The sequence below is a fragment of the Symphalangus syndactylus genome, chromosome 17 (genome assembly GCF_028878055.3).
Source record: "Symphalangus syndactylus isolate Jambi chromosome 17, NHGRI_mSymSyn1-v2.1_pri, whole genome shotgun sequence".
Classification (NCBI taxonomy): Eukaryota; Metazoa; Chordata; class Mammalia; order Primates; family Hylobatidae; genus Symphalangus; species Symphalangus syndactylus.
In genome coordinates, this window is record NC_072439.2 from 58,660,263 (window position 1) to 58,675,969 (window position 15,707).

At 43.5% G+C, this 15,707-nt stretch overlaps 1 protein-coding gene across 1 annotated transcript in view; it reads right to left on the reverse strand.

Annotated features, from left to right (window-relative positions):
* The window catches only part of SSR3 (signal sequence receptor subunit 3), a 145,165-nt gene that overhangs the window by 76,141 nt on the left and 53,317 nt on the right, over positions 1-15,707 (reverse strand). Inside the window, exon 4 of the mRNA XM_063620305.1 lies at positions 13,128-13,209. The gene's annotated coding sequence lies outside the window, so the exon portion shown is untranslated. The remainder of the gene's footprint in view (positions 1-13,127; positions 13,210-15,707) is intronic.

Genomic DNA, 15,707 nt, shown 5'->3' on the forward strand with positions numbered 1-15,707 from the left:
GCATTATCAACAAGCAGTTCAGAGAGTTGTGGTGTGATTCCAGATGTGCCGAGGCAATCTCCACAGTTTCAGGTCATGATTCCATGAACAGAGTTTGAAAAATGCCATGTTACCCAACTGAATGAACCGGGGAAAAGTGTCTATTTGTCTTTGAAGAGTAATCTATACTCATGGTTAAAAAAAAATCCAAACAGCATAAGAGCACACAGTGAAAAGTTTAAAAAGAAGCAATATGTACACATGGCTATGAATGTCTTAGGATATGCATGGAATGTTTCTGGAAGGATGCATAAGAAATTATTTACTCTGGTTGCCTCTGCAGAGGGAAACCACAGGGGTCTGAAGTGGAAGGAAAATTAAGAATTTACTTTTCACAGATTCTTTGTACTTTCTGAATCATTATTGAATGTTTAATTATGTGCTTATATTAATTTTTCAATTAAAACAAGTTGATAGAAAACAATACAAATATGGCATTCATTCTGTCACTCCCATTAGGGGTTCTTGAAGCTCTCACAGCAGAGGCATTTAGACAGGGTACCTCAATTCTAGCCAGAGCAAAAGACAGTTACCTGAGCCTTAGCTTCCTAGCTGCTGTTGAGCCAGGATGGCCTGGAGCCCCCTCCTAGAAGTAGAACTATAGCCTTACCTTACCTCGAAATAGAACTGTAGAAAGAAGGGGAGAGTTCAGTTTGAATGCCAGCTCTGTGACCCATTGTAGGACAGGAGGCAAATTACTTAGCCACTCTGAGCTTTACTTTCTTCATCTGTGAAATGGGGGAAAGAATACCTGTTGTCGATTTTTTAATGACAGAGAGGGCTTTTGTGTATGCAAGGGAGCACTTCCAATTACTTGGGTTTTAATTAATTTACATTATATTAAAGGATTTCATTTTAAAACCTGATGTTTCTTAAGTCATTAAGCACAATATCCAAATATTATCTTTATATTATATTTTAAGCTATTACATATTAGATGATATATTTTCATAAATCAGATGGAATACAAATGGCAGATACAGAAAGCTCAAAGGAGTTCTAGTCCCCGATGACCATGCTACTCTTGGACTGACTACGTAAAGATTTAAATGAAAGAAAAATAAAGTTCTATCTTGCTGAAGTTACTGTTTTTCAGGTCTCTATTACTCACATCTAGATTAATCCTGACACATATCTTATTTGTTTCACCTTCCTCAATATCACAACCCTTTATTATGAGCTAAAAGATCTAGCATGCCACATATGATTAGATACATAGACAGAGTCCTTATAAAATCCATAGTTTTAATTGTTGTCACATTAGGGTAATAGGTTCATGGGCATTTAAATTTTTCTTTTATGACATGTTTCAGATAAATTAGGACTAAATAATAAGGTCAAATTGATTATTTAAAGAATATCCAAAATGTCCCCTTTCAAAATGAAAATAAAATAACATGAATAAGTGATGCCTGCCCCATGCCAGGATCTGTGTGAGATGCGGGCCCCTCTGTGGTGCACGAAGCAAGCCCTGGGCCCTCAGCCAAGGTAACTGGAGTCTTGGGAGTAGCTGATTGTGCCTCACCTATGAGCCCTTCTAGCCTTTGGCTCAACCTCCTCCCCATCACATCATACTGTCAGGCTGTCTTTTCTCATCTATTGTTCCTAAAGAACCGTGGCAGAACTATAACAAGAGGTTGGAGATTTTTCTTTCATTTAGCACTTAAAATATTTGAAATTGTATGGGATGACTCAATTCCAGGAAACTTCAAGTATCCTGTGACACTTGTTCAGTGAAGTGTTGAAAAAAGGCCTGCTCTAGGGTCTTATGGAAAGATGTGAGCAAGCCAACTTGTAGGAGGTAAGAACAAAATGTAACTTCAAGAGTGTCTCTTTCATTCCCTTGTGGTTTGCAACATCATCTTCTCTGCCCTACTCCTACAACGTTCTCTTGAGCCAAGCCTCTGTGTGTTGGCATCAGAACAGCTCTGCATCCCTGCCACTGGCTTTCCCATAGCAACTGGCTAGCACCCTCCTCCAAATTCTATTTATGAAAGTGTGTGTGTCTGTGTGTACTTTAATTATAAACTCCTTTGAAGGGAATACTTATCAAATAATTTTAAAAGCCTTGATATTAAACACTATCTTCTTTAGTTCTTTTATCTACCCTTTAAGGTTGGCACTGTGAGGCCCATTTTATATTCGGGAAAACTAAAACTCAGAGGTTAAGAAACTTTCCCAGGGTCCCAAAGCAAGGATGTATTGAAGCTAGGCATTAATCCCAAATTCATATGATTTTCTCTATTACCTCCCTCAGCCATGCCAGAAACAAACTGGGGTATAAATGTCACTTGCTGCCAGCAAAATGGAAAGGTCACAGGCTTTGGAATCCAACATACCTGCGTTTAATTTCATTTGGTTATTTCCTAGCTACGTGACCTCGGATAATAGACTTAAACTCAGTTATCTCATCTATAAAATGGGAATAGTGCCTACTTGATTCAATTGTCAAGAGAATGTAAAAAAGAATTTGACACAGGCTAGATGCTACAGTAGCAATGATGGCTCTTTAAAATTAAATTTTAATCTTCAAGGTAATGGCTGAGAATCTAGCACATGCCAGGCCTAGGAGTTCCACTTGATTTTATTTAATTTATTTATTTATTTATTTTTAGAGACAGTGTCGTACTCTGTCACCTAGGCTGGAGTGCCGTGATGTGATTATAGCTTATTGCAGCCTCAACCTCCTAGGCTCAAGCAGTTTTCCCACTTCAGCTTCCCAAGTAGTTGGGACCACAGGTGTATGCTACCATGCTGGGCTAATTTTTCAATTTTTTGTAGAGATTGGGTCTCCCTAGACAGCCTAGGTTGGTCTTGAACTTCTGTACTCAAGTGATCCTCCCACCCTAGCCTCCAAAAGTGCTGGGGTTACAGATGTGAGCCACTGCACCCAGTCTTGATTATTATACTTTTAAAATAGCATTGAGGAAATATAAATTCATTCCTTCTACAAATGTTTATTGAACACCTACTCTAGCCCAGGACTATTTGAGGGACTAGGAATCCTGGAACTTATATTCTAGCAAGGTACTGGTAGGAGAAACAGTAAAGATAACAAATAAGTTAATTATATAGTGTGATAGAAGATGCTAAGTGCCGTGCAGGGGAAAAAAGCAAAGGCATGAAGGAACAAGTTGCAGAATTATACAGAGAGGTCATAGCAGGCCTCACTGACAAGGAAAGATTAGAACAAAGCTTTGAAGGAGGGAAGGAGTCAGCCAAGCAGACATTTGAAAGAAGAAAGTAGGTACATTTACTATTGAAGCTAGTGAAATTTACATTTCAAGGTCCCCAACTTGCAGGGGCCCCTTCAAGGCCTGGAATCTAATTTTGTATTTGTGGTTTCTTAATGAGGATCCATAAAATTGCATATGTTTCAAGATTTATCCCCACAGGAACATGTTTTTTGGCAAAAGAACCACTTAGAGCAAAGGCTCTGTGGTAAATGTGCCTGACCTGCTCAAGAAATAGCAAGGAAACCACCATGGCAGGAGCAGAATGAACAAGAGAGGTGAGAGGATCATGGAAGGTCTTGGAGGCCACTTTACGAATTTTGATTTTTATGAGGAGTCATAAGAGCTTGAGGCAGAGTTGCGATATGATCTGACTTACATTTCAAAACATTTCTTTGCCTAGTATATTGGGATCAGACTTAAGAGAGGCCAGGGCAGAGCACAGGAATTGTTGGGGGCCATGGCAGTAATCCAGCAGGGAGAGATGATGGTGGCTTGGACCAGTATGGAGGCAATGACAGTGGTGAGAAGTAGCTGGATTCTGGATATTTTGAAGGTCAAGTCAATAGGACTTCCTGATGGACAGATGTGGGTTGTGAAGACAGATGAGTATTAAAAACGATGAGACGGCATGAGGTCACCAACAAAGTGAGTCTAAGGAGAAAAGAGGACCGAGTTCTAAGGCAGGAGGCATGCAAACCTTTCAAGAAAAGAGTTTGGAGACATTATCCTTATATATGATTGAAGTAACTATTTCAGGTAAAGGTATATTGAGATTTAATTCATTCAGTATTATAGCTTTACTATACAGATTGTTTAATTAAACTAAACTAAACTGTAGTGTGTATGAGGCTCAATCTTCCCTCTCCCACTCTGTGAAATTTAACTGAGAAAACATATTACCTTAGGTCAAGGAATTCGAGTCTACAGACAAGTGCTCTAGTACCAGTTATACTGATAATAGGACTACAGGCCAGTCATTCAAACCGTCTGTTCTCAATTGCCTCATCAGTGAGATGTGAATTGGAACAAATGTTCCTTCTTTTACTGCATTGATGTTCTTCTTCTTGAGATAAGTCTGTACCCGATCATTTTGTTTTGTTTTGTTCTTGCTATGGTGTAAGGAAGGTAATTTTGAGCAAAGGCAACTTGAGTGCTTTATTTCTCTCCTTCACACCCATGTTGGTCTGTAAGGGAAGGACACAGACTGAACCAAATGCTTCAAGCAAAACTGAGTCAAAATATAATCCCCTGTCTCCTTGCAGAATTCCTCCGGCAATATACAGCGAAGCTCCTGAAGTTCAATGCAATAAGAAGTGCTTCACTGGTGTGGCAAAGTGGGAATCTTCTACAGGTATTTCATCAGATTTTTGCCATTAAAGAGAGTACAAGGCTGAAGCCAGAGGCAGCAGCTCTTAACTGTGTTGGATCATGAACCCCCTTGAGAGTCTGATGCAACTACTCCTCTATCAGGTCAACAGGAAAAACATCATGACCACCAAATCTTAGAAATGGAACCCTCGTTCTTTTTTTTTTTTTTTTTTGAAACGGAGTCTCGCTCTGTAGCCCAGGCTAGAGTGCAGTGGCTCAATCTTGGCTCACTGCAAGCTCCACTTCCTGGGTTCACGCCATTCTCCTGCTTCAGCCTCCTGAGTAGCTGGGACTACAGACACCTGTCACCACGCCTGGCTAATTTTTTGTATTTTTAGTAGAGACGAGGTTTCACCGTGTTAGCCAGGATGGTCTCGATCTCCTGACCTCGTGATGCGCCCACCTCGGCCTCCCAAAGTTCTGGGATTACAGGCATGAGCCACTGTGCCTGGCTGGAACCCTCATTCTTTAATAAATAAGGAGGCTGAAAATAGAGGTTAAGAGACTTGCCCTAGGCTTTGCTGTTAGTAAGTAATGGCTGCAAGCCTAAAATCTAGGTCTTGACTCTCAATTTTCTTTCCTTTATATGAAGTTGCTTGGTAAATTTCATATTTCCCCTATTTTTGCTACAAAACTAGTTTTCTTTTTTGGTCAGTGAGTGAGGGGCTATGTTTTGTTCTTAACAGCATTATTGAGATATAACTCACATACCATAAAATTCAACCATTTAAAATGTAGAATTCAGTAGTTTTTAGTGTTTTCAACTTGTGCAAACATTGCCACTATCTAATTTTAGAAACTTTTTTCTCCTACACGAGGAAATGCCATACGTATTAGCAGTCATTTCCATTCTTTCTATACCCCAGACCTAATCTACTTTCTGTCTCTGTGGAATTTTTTATTCTGGGGATTTCATATAAATTGAATCATATAATATGTGGTCTTTTGTGATTGGCTTATTTCATTTAGCATAATGTTTTCAAGGTTCATTCACATTGTAGCATGCATCAGACCTCCTTTTGATTGCCAAATAATTTTCCATTACATAGAATGTTTTGTTAACCTTTTGGTAAACAAATGACAGACCTTTGGGTTTTGTCCACTTTTTGGCTATTATGAATAATGAAGCTATAAACACTTATATACAGGTTCTTCTGTGAACATGTTTTCATTTCTTTTTGTATATGTCTAGGAGAATTGTTGGGTCATGTAATGACTTATGTTTAACATTTTGAGGAATTGCCAAACTGTTTTTCAAGGGGGCCACATCATTTTACATTCCTACCAGCAATGTATACAGGTTCCAATTTCTCCACATCCTTGCCAACAGCTGTTATTTTTTAAATTATTTATCATCATCATCATTATTTTTATTATTATAGCTGTCCTAGTAAGTGTGAAGGGGTGATACATGTAGTTAGTGGCTACCATATTAGACAAAGCAGAGTCAGGGGCTAAAATGAAATTAAAAAGCCACATCATACATTCTACACTAATTTTTTTCAAGCCAACACTTATTGAAATTTTACTATGTGGCAGTTACTATACTAAGCATTATCTTCGATTATCTCATTTAATTCTCACAATATATGATGGAATAAGTACTGTTACTGGCTATAAGGGAAATGGCTGCACTTTAGTCAGGAGTAGGCTGAGGTGGCCTTCAGTCGCACCATGACTCAGTGGGTTTGGAGCACCAGCGCACAACCCTGCACATTATGTCATGTGAGGCACATTAGGTGATCACCCACGTGAGCTTGTGCTTGGCTCAGAGCCACTATTGTCTGTAAAAGGTATAATTACTCTGCTGATGCTGTACCTATGGCTCGCTTGTGCCCAGAGAGAGAGTAAAGCCACGTCAAAACTGTCTATGATTCCTTGAGTGTTTTTCCAGCTACCCACCACTCACCCACTGACTCCCCTCAGACATCAGTTAGAACCTAACAATTGGCATCATGAACAGGATCCTGAGGTGAGTGAGCCTTCAGTCCCCACTGATTCTAGGTCAGCCATGTGGCCACAACATGGCTTATGGTACCCAGTAGCAGCTGTGCTGCTCAGATAGGCTCTGGTGGAAACCTGAATGGTAGTAGTTGGGTCCTCTGTGAGCATGAAGAAGGCACTGAAGCAGCTGGAAGTGCAGAGCACCGAGAAGGAGCGAACTTTTGCCAGCAGAGTTGGATGGGCATTTTTGACTGTGCTATGAGAAGTACACACACAGTCCCTAAGAGATGCAGCACAGCATTTGCAAGTGAGCAGGTGTCTGGCACAGGGCAAGGTGACCACATCCTGATTGAGTGGCTATGGGCAGCCATACACACTGTGTGGAACAAGATCAGTGAAATACCGAAAATAGTGAGTAAATGGGAGTTGTATGCTGAGTTGGTGCAAGTCATCTGGGAGATGGGTATGTGGCAGGCTGTGTTTGACCTGAATACCCAGAGGCCAGATGATGAACGTTTCACCTCCCACATGAGGGATCTCATGTTGGGTTCTGTGCTCCGGAGTGCCTCTGCCTCCCTAGCTGCTCTCCTCACCCTGTACATGGGGCACTGCATACATGAAGTGTCCACTGCTATGACAGCTCTTGGGGAAGCAGAAGGCTGTCAGCAGGACTGAGGGGTCTCCGCCATAAAGAAGGGGAAGATGCCCTGCCCACATGGCTCCCACCATGGGAGAAAAGAGGGCCCCAACAAGTAACATGCTCACAGATGTGGATAGATTTGATTTTGGCCGGGGTTGACTGAGAGAAAATCAATAAGCAGCCCAATGAAGTACCCTTAACTTTGTGGAGACAGTTGTCTCTGGAGCAGCAATTCCAGAAAATGCTCAAGGGGGAGAAGGACATTGCTGCGTGACCCAGTCCCACCCAGGCACTTCAGCTCAAAGACTACTTGCTGCAGCCAGGTGGAAATGTAGAGCCTTTTCTGTTTGATTAGGGAACTGGCTGAGGTGCCCATCTTGGGGGGACACCAGACAACCAGCGGCCACCTGTGGAATTAGTGATCCACTGGTCTTCCACTAGTGTACAGTGGGGTGCTGGTGCTGGTGGATACTGACACAGATTGTGGCCTTGTTTATGGGAACCCAGATAAGTTTCTGAGCTAACCTGCTTACATTGATGGATATGGAGGCCGGTCAGTGGAAGTAAAACCTGTATTTCTGCACCTTGGTATCTGCCATTTGGCTCCCCATTTATATACTGTGTATTTCTCTCCCATACCAGAATACATTCTGGGGATGGACATTTTACATGGCCTGGCATTACAAACCACACTCAGGGAATTCAGACTCCAAGTGCGTGTGGTGAAGCCAATGCTGCGTGGACATACACGTCACCAGTCTCAGGTCCTGCCACAACCCTGACAGGTTACTTCCACCTATCAATACTGTTTGCCAGGTGGGCATACAGAGATAACTGAGACAATTAAAAAGCTGGAGGAGGTGCAGATAGTGTGTGGCACCCACAGCCCCTACAATTCTCCAATGTGGCCAGTTAGAAAGCCTAATGGAACTTGGATGATGGTGGACTATTGGGAACTGCATAAAGCCTAATGGAACTTGTTGGATGATGGTGGACTATTGGGAACTGAATAAAGTAACACCCCTTTTGCATGCAGCTGTACTGTCAATCATGGATTTGATGGACTGATGACAGAACTGGGACAGTATCACTATGTAATGGACTTGACCAATGCATTTTTCTCCATTGACATTGCTCCGGAGAGCCAGGAACAGTTTGCCTTCATGTGGGACAGGCAACAATGGACTTTCACAGTGTTGCTGCAGCGCTATGTGCATAGCCCTACCATATGTCATGGTCTAGTTGCAACAGATTTAGCTGCCTGGCAATGTCCAGAAAGGGTCCACCTATTCCATTATATTGATGATATTATGTTAACCTCTGATTCTCTTGCAGACTTAGAAGTGGCGGCACCCCTCTTGCAGCAACATGTAGCAGCACGCGGTTGGGCCATCAATGAATCCAAGGTCCAAGCGCCTGGATTAGCTGGCAAATTCTTGGGAGTTATCTGGTCAGGTAAGACAAAGGCCATCCCAGAGGCTATGATTGATAAGATTCAGGCATATCCCTGGCCCACCACGGTGAAGAAGCTGCAGATTTTTGTGGGGCTCCTGGGATATTGGCGGGCATTTGTGCCCTTTTTAGCTCAAATGATGAAACTGTTGCATTGGTTAACAAAGAAGGGAGCTCCCTGGGTTTGGGATGATGTGGCTGAGACCACCTTCCTGGTAGCCAAGCGGGCTATTCAGCAGGCACAAGCCTTATGGGTAGTTGACTTGGGGCACCCATTTGAGCTGGATGTGCATGTGACTACAGATGGTTTTGGCTGGGGGCCTGTGGCAGTGCATAGAGTGCTTGCAAGTGCCAGTAGGCTTTTGGTCTCAAGTATGGAAGGGAGTTGAGCTCCGGTATTCCCTGATAGAGAAACACTAGCAGCTATATATGCCGCCCTTCAAGCTTGTGAGAGTGTGACAGGATGGGCTGCAGTCGTCGTGTGGATAACTTACCCAAGTTAGTGAGATGGGTGCATTCATGGGTAACGACCCCCCGGACTGGGACAGTGCAGACATCCACTTTGGCAAAGTGGGGTGCCTACGTGGAGCAGCAGAGTACACTGAGTACAAGCCCCTTAGTGGCAGAGTTGCAAGAGGTCTTGGGACTTGTAGTTCTAATGCAAGATAAAGCCATGGGGCCTGAGGCAGCCCTAGACCCTGAGCCTTCACCATTTAAGGACGGGCATCCCTCCATTCCTGGTGGGGCATGGTAAACAGATGGGTCTAACTGAGGTGCTACTGCTGCCTGGACCGCCATTGCAGTCCAACCTAGTACTGACACCATATGGTTGAAACCGAGTGTGAACAAAATAGCCAATGGGCTGAACTTAGAGCAGCATGGATGGTGATCACAAAGGAGGTGACACCTATGGTAATCTGTACCAATAGCTGGGTAATCTCTTGAGGCTTAACCTGTGGTTAACTACCTAGCAAATACAGAAGTGGCTAGTTGGCCACCCACCCATTTGGGGCCAAGCCACGTGGCAAGACCTCTGGGAAACGGATCATCAGAAAGAGGTAACTATTTATCACATGTCAGGCTGTATGCCTTTGGCCACCCCCGGCAATGATGAAGCAGATGCCTTGGCCAAGGTCTGACGGTTAGAGTCAGCACCTCCACAAGATGTGGCCTTGTGGCTACTCTGGAAACTGGGACATGCCGGGGGTAAACTGATGCAACATGTCAATAAGTGTTGGGGTCTGTACCTGCCTATACAAGATATTTGGGAGGCTTGTCAGAAATGTCTGGCATGTACTCAGGCATACCTTAAACAGAAGCAGCTGCCCAGTGTTACATAAGAGACGATAGGGCGACTGCCCTTGACCAGGTGGCAAGTAGACTACAAGGGTATATGCATGCACTACAGCTGTGGACACGGCCGCAAGCATGTTGTTCACCTACCCTTGCAGGATGGCCAACCAACAGAACACCATCTGGCCTCTGCAACACTTAGGTGCCCTGTATCGTCACCCTCTGGCCATTGAGATTGATAGGGGAGCACATTTCACTGGAAAACAGGTATAAGAATGGGCACAAGAAATGGACATAAAGTGGGGATTCCATGTGCCATACAACCCACACACTGCAGATATGATTGAGCAATATAACAGGCTCTTGAAGAATGGGTTACGCTTGCCTGTCACACCCTCGTCTTTGCGGGGCTGGAGTTCCAGGCTGGACCTGATGCTCCAGACCTTGAATGAACAGCCACAGAAAGGCAGCCTGGCCTCAGTGGAGGCTTTGTTACACCGGGCCACCACCCTCATTCAGTTACAGATACATACCAAAGATTACCTCCTCCGACCAGGTATGGGGATGAACAGTAACCTGCCGTGATGAATGTTGCCTGCCCCAACACCCCTGAAGGCAAGGGAACAGAAAACCTGGCTGTGGCCATGGACCCTCCAAGCCCCCACTGGTGGTTGGCCATTGTAGCTCCCTTGGGGGAGGGCCTACAGTATGACTTGCATGTCAGTCCTTGGGTGTTCAATGCATAGTCCCCACGGTTGACTGTTCATAGAGGAATGGCCAGGGAAGGAACCCTCCTCAGGGGACATATGTACTGTCTGTGTGGCCTGTTATGAGCTCCCCTGTGACTTTTGCATGGAGACAGGACTCAAAGGAACCATGGGGAGCTGAGAAAGTATGGTACCAACTCCCAGGGCAAAAGCCCTTGGTGACCACGTTGTTATCCAGGGATGAAAGTTTAGCTTGTATTTTGCCTGAGGGACGTGATTTACCTCTGTTAGTACCTGTGCCTGCTCTATCATTTTGGCTGTAGGTTAACATGCTCCAACTGCATTGTGGACTGGGCCCACACCTATGCTGAGGTGACCAGTGTTTCCAACTGTTCGATCTGTACCACCCTTCCAGCAGTAGCTGTGGACTGCTTGCCTTGGCACATACACCCTGCGTCTTCAGTGAACTGGACATGGTTGGAGGCTTGGGGTCCCATGGCTGATGCCTCGAATGCAATGCAGCAAGCTTTGGACAAAGGATGCCAAAAGGCCCATGGTGCACCCACCCCCTGGCTGGCCCATAGTGTTTATAATGGGTAGGGCTGCCTAATGGGGGAACATGTAGTACCCCCAGCCCAGGTGCCATGATGCATAGAGCAACATTGGGGTAACACCACTGTGAGATGCCTACCCATCACAGCCTGTTTAAACATAACGCATGTCACCATATCGAAGGTATGGTGGAACAAGTGGCACCACCAAGGTTGGTCCCCGATAGATGTTGTGCCCCCGGGGAGTTTATGGATCTGTGGGGACACAGGGTGGCCTTACCTACTGGACTGGACTGGACATTGTACCTGGGGGTGGCCTCATGTACCTGCCACCCCCATGCCACCTGCCATGTGTTTTTCCCACATTGCCCAGATACCCACATAAATGGGAGGCACTACACTCTCAGTTTTTGTGAGTGCAACAAGCCCCCTGATGGTTCTACCCCTTGGCAATGACTATCCCTGGAGCAGGTGTCATAACTGTAGAAGCACAAGTTACTGCTCTTGCAGAGCACAGCACTCGGGCTCTGAATTACACCCGAGTGGCCCTCCTGTTAACAGATGAGGTTGATCAGATCAGAGAGGTTTTGTGGCAAAATCGAATGGCCTTAGACATAGTAATAGCTGCCCAAGGAGGCACCTGTGCCTTTTTAGGAACACAATGCTGTACCTTTATCCCTAACAATCAGCAGAACATAACAGTAGCTCTGCAACAGGTCTCATGGGAGATTAAGGTGGTCCAGAGCCTTACTGACGACCCCCTGCAGAAATAGTGGGCATCCCTAGGCTCTGGCCTACTCTGGGCCCTAATAGTCATAAGTAGCACAGCTGGGATCCTAGTAGTGAGCTGTTGCTCTCTGTATTGTTGTTATTGTTATTGTTATGGATGCAGGGCTCTGCCCTACAGACACATGTCCCTGCCCAGAGGGTACCCTCAGCCTAGGGGGTAGAGTGTAAGGGAAATGGCTAAGCTTTAGTCAGGAGTAGGCTGAAGTGCCCTTCCAGCGCAGCATGACTCATCCGGTTTGGAGTACAGGTGCACAACCCCACACATTATGTAACCATACCATGTGAGGTGCATTAGGTATCACCCACATGATCTCATGCTTAGCTTGAAGCCACTGTTGTCTGTAAAATGTATAATTACCCTGCTAACGCTGTACATATAGCTTGCTCATGCCCAGAGAGAGAGAGTAAAGCCACGTCAAAACTGTCTACAATTCCTTAAGTGTTTTTCCAGCTACCCACCACTCGCCCACTGACCCCCTTGGACCTCAGTTAGAACCTGACATTTTATAAATAAGGAAAACAGTTTGGAAGTTTAGTTACTTATGGCTGGTAAGTGGCAAGGCCAGGATTTAAGCTTAGTTCTGTTTGTCTCCTGAACCAAAGTCTTTAACCACTACACTGTACTGCTGAATATTTTATTTAGTAGATTCACTTTTGCAAAATGATTCTAATCACTCATTACTTTTCGAATTCAAAGTTTTACCCTCACCATGTGTTCTGTCTACCTCCTAAGGATATCTAGTACAGTTGTTTCCAAACTTGGTTAGGTATCAGAATCACCTACTTGAATATGCTTCATTCACTTTGTAGGTGTTTCTGATATATACCAAATTTTGAGAACCACTGAGTCTGTTAGAATAAGGTTCAGCTATAATGAACAGAAATAGTGCTATAAACTAGTTTCTTTTTCTCCCCCATTAAGAAGCCCAGAATAGTCATTCTAGAGCTGGTATCAAGCTTGGTGTGGGGAACCAGACTCCTTCTACGTTCTTTGTTTTGTGTGGCTTCCATTCTTCTAAAGTCATCTCATTGACCAATTGCCTGTTGGAGCTTCATCTATGTCTGCATTCTAGCTAGCAAGAAGGTGGAAGAGTGGAAGAATACATACCTTATTTTTAATGATTGTCAGGAATATGCACCACTTCCACTTAATCCCATGGGTCAGAATTGAAACATACAGCCATGCCCTCCTGCAAGGAAGGTTGGGAAAAGTAGTCTTTATTCTGTGTGGCTATGTACGCAGCTAAAAATTAGACATTTTCTTATGATGGAGGAATTAGGAGGAATAAACCTTCAAGAATAATTAATCTCTGTCACACTCAGCAGGGAGGAAAATTTACCTAATCCTTATATCTACATTTGACCATGAGACCTAAGAGAAATTCTTTCTATAAGAGGTTTTTAGATCTCATAATGAAGGTGACTAAGGCAGTGGCTCTCAAACTCTGCTGCACATTAGAATCAACTAGGATCTTACAAACTAATGATGCCTGGCTTCCACACCCAATCATTCTGACTTAGTTGGTATGAAATAGAACCTAGACATTACGGTATTTAAAAGCCCCCCATAATGATTCTGATTTGCAGGAAAAGTTTGGACTAAAGGGGGGAAAACACTCCTAAATCTTTTCCTTAACTCTATCACAGGATCTTCAACCTAAGATAAAAGTAGTGTGGATAAGATCCACTGAGTGTTGCTTTGCTTCGTTGACAGGCTCCTATTTTTTCCTGTGCCACTGACATCTCAGCAGTTGAACTAGTGAATGTCACTGGTAATAAAGTTACATGTGACCAGGGAAGATTCATTATCAGTATCACAAAAGACAAAGACAACTCAGACGATATGTCCTACTCACAAAAGCCGGTGACATTTTCATGTACAAAGAACACATTTTAATTGTAGCTATATTTATACACATGTTATTTGTTTGTGGCATGAAAATAGCTATTTTGGTTTTCTGTGTGTGCATGCATGTAGCAGGACCCAGACACAGTAGTGAATCATCCTTAAGTACAGCATTTACATTTTAAACACAGGAACCTATTGAAGTCAAATGTGGAAGGCCCTCTCTATTTGGCAGTATATTTGTCATCCAGAAGCTCAAAATAGTCTTTTAGAGATCTAAGCAGTTTGAGCTAGTGACATCTCAACCTATTACTAGCTGTCAGATATTTTATCCATTCAAGCAGATAGGTGGGCAAAGGTTATGTTTTCTTTGAATTGCTAATGCAGAGGTCTGCCTTTTAAGTTGAGATGTGAAATGAGAAGAAGAGGAGTAAAAGAGGAAATTCTCAAAGACGAAAGCTAGATAGGTCACTTCATTCACCTCTTCACCTTCAGAAAGAATGACATTAAAACATTCTAAACAGATGAGAATCTATACTATTTTTATAGCTCTTCAATGACAGGATTGCACAACCACATTCCTACCATGCCACATTTCATTGCAACAATTTGCAGCTAGGAAATTTCTTTTTACATCTAACCCAAGGATTCTGACCAGGTTGATCCCATTTCCTCCTCGCTGTTCTTCAGTTCAGAGGGACAACACCATTCTTTATAAAATTATTTTGGTACTTACATAATTAAATTAATCTTCAGGTTTCTCTTTTACAATCCAAATATTAATAACATCCCTTCACACCTTCCTTTTAAATAGTTTTCAAATATAATCATCTTTGCAGCAATCTTCTTTTAACCTAGGGGTTCCCAGGCTTGTTTGCACATTAGAATCATCTGAGGAGCTTCAAAAACTACTGATGCCTTTGTCCCACCCCCAGAGATTCTGATTTAAGTGTCTAGAGTGTGTACTAAAGTGGGGATTTTTTAAAAAAGATTCCCAAGTGCTTCAAAAGTGCATCAAGTTTGGAAACCACTGTCTGAACCTGCTGCAGCCTATTACCCACTTCTCTTTGTGTTTGCTAATAGAACCTTGATAATAGTCCCAGATGAGAAATCATGACTGGCCTAAAACAGTGGTTTTCAGTTCTGCTACCATTAGAATCATCTGGAGAGCTTTGACTATAAGGAAGCCTGGACTCCACCAACAAATTAAATCAGAACATCTAGGGGTGGGACCAGGAAACCGTATCTTTAAAAATGCTCTCCAAATGTTTTTAATGCACCACCAGGGTTGAGAGCCATTGGTGGAGGTCAGTGACTCTCAAAGTGTTTTTTAAAGTCCGGAAGCATCTGCATCAACTGAGATATTTAAGTAATACAAATTCTTAGGTCCAAACCCAGGCCTACTGAATCAGCATCTCTGTGGGTGGAGCCCAGCAATCAGTGTTTTAACAAGCCCTCCAGGGTATTTCAATGCTTGCTAGAGTTTGAGAAGCACTAGTCTAAGTCCATTATGATAAGCCTGTTCCCTGATTTCCCAGCCTTCCTTCAACAACAGGTGGCTATGTGACCCAGTTCAAGCCAATGCCACCCAGCAGAGTTCTACTGAGAAAAGGTGGTTTCTGGGAAAACTTTTGCTTTCTTGGTACAAGGGAACACACATCATGCACTTCTGCTTCTTCTTTCCTTACAGTCTTGGGGGTAAGTAGTCCGTGAAGCCTCAGCTGCCATTTTGGGACCATGAGCAAAACACACTTGTGGAAAGTCCAAGAAAATCACAGCGATGCTGCCCAATCAATACTAGCAGTAACCTACCCGCAGACTTCTAGTTATAAGAAAAACCTA